The following is a 6,932-nucleotide window of genomic DNA, read 5'->3' on the forward strand; positions in this document are numbered from 1 at the left end:
TTTTTTTAGGTTCATTAGGGTTTTTATTGGTTGGAACTTCCAGTTATCTTGGTAGGGATTTGATAGCTTTATTTCCGTCTCAGCAAATAATTTTTTTTCCACAGGGGATCGTAATGTCTTTCTATGGGATTGCCGGTCTCTTTATTAGCTCCTATTTGTGGTGCACAATTTTGTGGAATGTAGGTAGCGGTTATGATCGATTCGATAGAAAAGAAGAAATAGTGTCTATTTTTCGTTGGGGGTTTCCTGGAAAAAATCGTCGAATCTTCCTACGATTCCTTATGAAAGACATTCAGTCCATCAGAATAGAAGTTAAAGAGGGTATTTATGCACGTCGTGTCCTTTATATGGAAATAAGAGGCCAAGGGGCCATTCCCTTGACGCGTACCGATCAGAATCTGACCCCACGAGAAATTGAGCAAAAGGCTGCCGAATTGGCCTATTTCTTGCGTGTACCAATTGAAGTTTTTTGAAAAATGAAGTTCAGAATGAATTTTGTTCGTAGCAAGAGGGATAAAACTGAAATGAAAGAATAGTCTTTTTTATAGACCATAGTAATAGTATAATAACTTAACTGGAATTTCTTCAGAATGCTCATTTGACCCAAAGCAGACGTATACGGAACAGCCAGAAAACTTTCTTTGTCCGAAATTTTGATCCGTATGTAAATCAACTGCACAGTAACAAAAAAAAGTGGATTCTTTGTTATTTTCTTTCTGTATTATTTCGAAATTCAAGGATTAACTAATAAATCACAAATCAAAAACTAAAAAACAGGGAATGGATTCATAATAGTATGCATATGACTTGTAATAGAACTTATGTTTGATATAAATATTAGTAGTGTAGAGAGTTAACGAATGAAGTGAGTTCATTAAAAAATAAAAGACGAAAAAATGGAAAAAAAGAAAGCATTCATTCCCCTTCTATATCTTGCATCTATAGTATTTTTGCCCTGGTGGATCTCTCTTTCATTTAATAAAAGCCTAGAATCTTGGGTTACTAATTGGTGGAATACTGGTCAATCCGAAATTTTTTTGAATGATATTCAAGAAAAGAGTATTATAAAAAAAGTTCTAGAATTAGAGGAACTCTTTCTCTTGGACGAAATGCTAAAGGAATACCCAGAAACACATCTACAAAAGCTTCGTATCGGAATCTACAAAGAAACGATCCAATTGATCAAGATGCACAATGAGGATCGTATCCATATGATTTTGCACTTCTCGACAAATATAATCTGTTTCGTTATTCTAAGTGGTTATTCTATTCTTGGTAATGAAGAACTTGTTATTCTTAACTCTTGGGTTCAAGAGTTCCTATATAACTTAAGCGACACAATAAAAGCTTTTTCTATTCTTTTATTAACTGATTTATGTATAGGATTTCATTCACCCCATGGTTGGGAACTAATGATTGGTTCTGTCTACAAAGATTTTGGATTTTCTCATAACGATCAAATTATATCCGGTCTTGTTTCCACTTTTCCAGTCATTCTTGACACAATTTTAAAATATTGGATCTTCCGTTATTTAAATCGTGTATCTCCCTCACTTGTAGTGATTTATCATTCAATGAATGACTGAAAAATATAATGTTTGTTACTTTGTACATAAGTAAAACATTCAAAATTGTACTTATTCCTTCTACCCATCGCGAAGGATGCCTCCTATATTCGAGTAACTTTATTTCAGTAAATAGCAGAATCATGGATAGGGAACTATACTAGGGACCTACCTAATTTTATTGTAGAAATTTTTGGGCTCAATGATTGGACCATGCAAACTAGAAATACCTTTTCTTCGATAAAGGAAGAGATTACTCGATCTATTTCCGTATCACTCATGATATATATAATAACTTGGGCACCCGTTTCAAATGCATATCCCATTTTTGCACAACAGGGTTATGAAAATCCACGAGAAGCAACCGGCCGTATTGTCTGCGCCAACTGCCATTTAGCTAATAAGCCCGTGGATATCGAGGTTCCACAAGCGGTACTTCCTGATACTGTATTTGAAGCAGTTGTTCGAATTCCTTATGATATGCAACTGAAACAAGTTCTTGCGAATGGTAAAAAGGGTGGTTTGAATGTGGGGGCTGTTCTTATTTTACCCGAGGGGTTTGAATTAGCCCCCCCCGATCGTATTTCTCCCGAGATTAAAGAAAAGATGGGCAATCTTTCTTTTCAGAGCTATCGTCCCACTAAAAAAAATATTCTTGTGATAGGTCCTGTTCCTGGTCAGAAATATAGTGAAATCACCTTTCCTATTCTTTCCCCGGACCCTGCGACTAAGAAAGATGTTCACTTCTTAAAATATCCCATATACGTAGGCGGGAACAGGGGAAGGGGTCAGATTTATCCCGACGGGAGTAAGAGTAATAATAATGTTTATAATGCTACAGCAGCAGGGATAGTAAGCAAAATAATACGAAAAGAAAAAGGAGGATATGAAATAACCATAGTGGATGCAGCGAATGGGCGTCAAGTGGTTGATATTATCCCTCCAGGACCAGAACTTCTTGTTTCAGAGGGCGAATCCATCAAACTTGATCAACCATTAACGAGTAATCCTAATGTGGGAGGATTTGGTCAGGGAGATGCGGAAATCGTCCTTCAAGATCCATTACGTGTCCAAGGCCTTTTGTTCTTTTTTGCATCTGTTATTTTGGCACAAATCTTTTTAGTTCTTAAAAAGAAACAGTTTGAGAAGGTTCAATTGTCCGAAATGAATTTCTAAATCTGGGGATTTATCAAATAAAGTTCGTAAAAAAAACCAAATTCTTGTTGGCAATTCTATAATTTAATTATGTATGATCAAAAAATTATGAAAAACTTTTTCCCTTGTTTTTTTTTTTATTCTTTTTCGACCCTATTTCGGTAATTACTTGTACCGCATTACTAGTCATAGTATGGATATTATATTGTCAGGAAGACTATTTTACCTCTTCTTTATTTCTTTGTTTTTTACAATACAAATAGGAGCGGTATTATTATGATTATTATGTCACTGGTGCCAGATTGAAATGTCATTGAATGTGTCTATTTTTATTCTAATAGAATAAAAATAGAGTAGATATTAAAAATAAGATAAGTAAATGGAGAATAGAAAAAAAATGAAGGGAACAAAGGATTCTAGAAGGAATTATGCATCTTTCTAGTATTCGATACCAGAAAAATTCCTTTTCTTGTTCTGGTGTCGAAATAATAAACTAATGAATTATTCTTGATCCCGTTCGTCAAAGATCTCTATTCTTAGTTTCAATTTTTCCCGGTTTATCAGAACCTTTTTTTCGATTTATTACATAAGTAGTGAACAAATTCAATGAATTTTTCAATTCTATTTTATATTAAAATAACTATAGAAAATTCTATTAGTATATTTTAATCTATTTAAAGGGTTTGTGATATCTGATCGATAGAAATATAATATTGTTATATTGGGATTGTATCATCCAGAAAGAGGGAATCGAGTGATTCTCTCTTTCTTTTTTTCGCTTTGAAATGAAAGTATCGACCGATACGATCGCGAAAGAGATGGTCTGAATCAATTTTTTTTTTGAAGCAATTCAGAATCAGAAAGAAATGAAGTTTTTTGAAAAAATAGGAAAGATCCATTTTTTCATTTATATGAATAAATTAGTCTAATTCTAATTAGTAAGAGCTCAACGGGACCTACCCCCTCTTTTTTTCTGATTTGAGGGGGATCCTGTTGAGTTCTTACGCTTTCATGTCTCCAACTCAGTTCATCCGATTATTACAGAGATGAACCTAAGCCGGAATATGAACCATAAAAGAAAATACCAACTAAACCGATCACAGGAATACCAGTTACAGTACCGATTATCCAAAGAGGAATCCTTCCAGTAGTCTCGGCCATTTGTCCCACTTCCCTCCCCATTTCATCAAGTGGTCGTGCTAGAGACAGAAACAGTCATAGATAATTATGAGATGATATCCTTCCGAATGGGATAAGATAATTCGTACTATTATTTAGTATTTTCTTTTATTTAATTGAAGAAATAATTGGAAAATAAAACAGCAAGTACAAAAATGAGTAATAACCCCCAGTAAAGACTGGTACGATTCAATTCAACATTTTGTTCGTTCGGATTTGATTGTGTCATAGCTCTATAATTCGGATTAGGTTTATCGTTGGATGAATTGCATTGCTGATATTGACCCTAAAAAAGAAACGGTAGGTACAGCTAGTCCGTGAACAGTTAACCATCGCACTGTAAAAATAGGATAAGTTTTATCGATAGTCATTTGGTCCTCCTAAAAAGATCTACTAAATTCATCGAGTTGTTCCAAAGAATCAAAACGGCCAGTTATTAATGGAATTCCTTGTCGGCTCTCTGTAAAATACTCATTTGGACGAGGGCTTCCAAAAACATCGTAAGCTAAACCCGTGCTGACGAATAACCAACCTGCAATGAATAGAGAAGGTATAGTAATGCTATGAATGACCCAGTATCGAATACTGGTGATAATATCAGCAAAAGAACGTTCTCCTGTGCTTCCAGACATGCCGAGCTCCACATATTCTTGTACAGTCAAAAGGGGGATCGATTCCGTAAAAGATGAGATCAGTAAATGGAAATTAACTGAAATTTTATCTTTGTAAGATCGTCAATATTGTACCGAGGGTGTTTTTAGAGTATACCGAATCAGTATAGCTATCCTTCTTCTGACGCAGCAACGCAATTTCACAATAAGTATCAAAATGAAGCACTAAAACTAAATAATATAATTTGTTTCTTCTTTTCTTGCTGCTTGTCGATGTAGAATCATATACCATTCATTCAATAGAAAATTCTGAAAATGCTCTGTCTGTAGTATTAAGGATTCTATCGGTTATTGGCTTCGGGCTAGAAAGCGAAGATTGGGTAAAATGTGAATCCGACTGGTTGGTTTATAATAATTTAGGAAGCAGATTCTAATAGTCCCAAAATTCAATGAAATTAGACGTGAAATCTCGAAATATTTCTTTTGTGTTTGTAGTTATATTTTTGTTTGAATCTTTTTTTATTTTAAGGAATTGGTTAGTCGTCCAGTAACAAGTAACAGTAGTACATAGGATTCGATGAACGAAACAGAACAACGAATAGAAGAATAATAAATATTCGTAATGCACGCATTATTGTTTTATATTAGACTCAAACGATCGTTCTTCAACTAATTAGAAGAATGTTTTTAATATGGAAAGAATAAGAATAAATGGAGAACCTAGTTTCGAGTGATCTGATCGTGCGATACTTTTTTTCTTTTTAAAAAAGATTTTATGGAAATGAACCCACTACATAAAATCTAATTAGTGGGAATACAATTTCATAAATAAAGGGCATTATAAGGTCATTCATTCTTCAGCGATTCAAAGAGCATTTCATTTTTGGAATCAAGTTACACAACATAGTTTATTTATTATTTTTCTTTTTTTTTTTTTTTTTTCTTTCTAATTATTTAGAATCCATTTAATAGATTTATATATTTACTAGATTTATATATTAAATTATTGTTTATAAATTCTTTATAATAAGAATATTTGTTTTGAAAACTCAAGAGTTGTTCAATGAATCCCTTGATTCCGAATTGCGGGATAGAGAGACAGATGATGAATTGATTTCTTACCTATGTCACAAGATTTTTGTTAGTATCATCTATAATCATAATAATAGATGAATCAAAAACTTTCAATTGAATATATTTTTTCAATTAGTATTTTTACTTATCCATCCGCGTATCTTTCAAAAATAGAAACTTAGGGAAGTGCTTTATAAACATATGGATAAAAATAACGTATTTCATTTAGCCTCGTCATGCCTACTATCACTAGTTATTTCGGTTTTCTACTAGCAGTTTTAACTATAACCTCAGCTCTATTTATCGGTCTGAACAAGATACGACTTATTTGATTAAAATTCATTGAATGCACAATTCAAAAAAAAGAAAGATTTCGGTGTTATTCAATATATTCTATATATTGTAGAGTTCTTTACCTTGTCAATTCAATTTCGAATTCTTGGTCATTGAGATTCATGGGCAATACCGATTAATATTTTAAGGATAGATATTACCTCTCCTTTTCCTCGTTCAACTAAATTGAAATGATTGAAGTTTTTCTATTTGGAATCGTATTAGGTCTAATTCCTATTACTTTGGCTGGATTATTTGTGACCGCATATTTACAATACAGACGGGGGGATCAGTTGGACCTTTGATTAATTAACAGTTCTTTTTTTTGATTGACCCCCTACTTGCTTTATAGGAGGTAAAATTTTGATTTCTGTTGAATTATTTCAGTATCATTTTGATTTAACAACAACAAGAATCGAATCACGCTCTATAGGATTTGAACCTACGACATCGGGTTTTGGAGACCCGCGTTCTACCGAACTGAACTAAGAGCGTTTTATTATCAAACTAAAAGCAACCCGAATATATCTTCGATACATATATTATCATAGAGAATATCATAAAATTAAATAAAAAAAGATTGATTCGATATATGTATGTTCAATTTTTATGGATCTCAATTGATTCCTCGTTACTGTTCAGAAGATAAGTAATAGGTAGGGATGACAGGATTTGAACCCGTGACATTTTGTACCCAAAACAAACGCGCTACCAAGCTGCGCTACATCCCTTTCAATTGGTCTACAGTGTTATTGTAGAGAATCCCTGTCTTGTTTTCCACATTTTTTATTTATTTCCTCCATTGGTATACACAAATTATCTTGCCATTTCTTCTTTTTTGTCTCATATCATATATAAAATATAATAAAAATAATAAAAAGACTTATATACGTATGAAATAATAAATATTAAATCCGCCGTAAAGAAAAATGAATATTTGGGGTGGGGCGGAAAGCTACATATTTTTTTTAATAAAAAAGGGAATATCTACCGAATTGAACTGTTGTACATTTCA

At 33.0% G+C, this 6,932-nt stretch overlaps 2 non-coding genes across 2 annotated transcripts; both read right to left on the minus strand.

Annotated features, from left to right (window-relative positions):
• Positions 1–6,338: 6,338 nt before the first annotated feature.
• Positions 6,339–6,412, minus strand: TRNAW-CCA (transfer RNA tryptophan (anticodon CCA)). Its single transcript has one exon. It is a non-coding gene; the product is annotated as a tRNA-Trp (tRNA).
• A 162-nt stretch (positions 6,413–6,574) lies between these two features.
• On the minus strand, positions 6,575–6,648 carry TRNAP-UGG (transfer RNA proline (anticodon UGG)). Its single transcript has one exon. It is a non-coding gene; the product is annotated as a tRNA-Pro (tRNA).
• Between the last annotated feature and the right edge of the window lie 284 nt (positions 6,649–6,932).

Source organism: Cucumis melo, unplaced genomic scaffold (genome assembly GCF_025177605.1).
Source record: "Cucumis melo cultivar AY unplaced genomic scaffold, USDA_Cmelo_AY_1.0 utg000782l, whole genome shotgun sequence".
NCBI lineage: Eukaryota > Viridiplantae > Streptophyta > Magnoliopsida > Cucurbitales > Cucurbitaceae > Cucumis > Cucumis melo.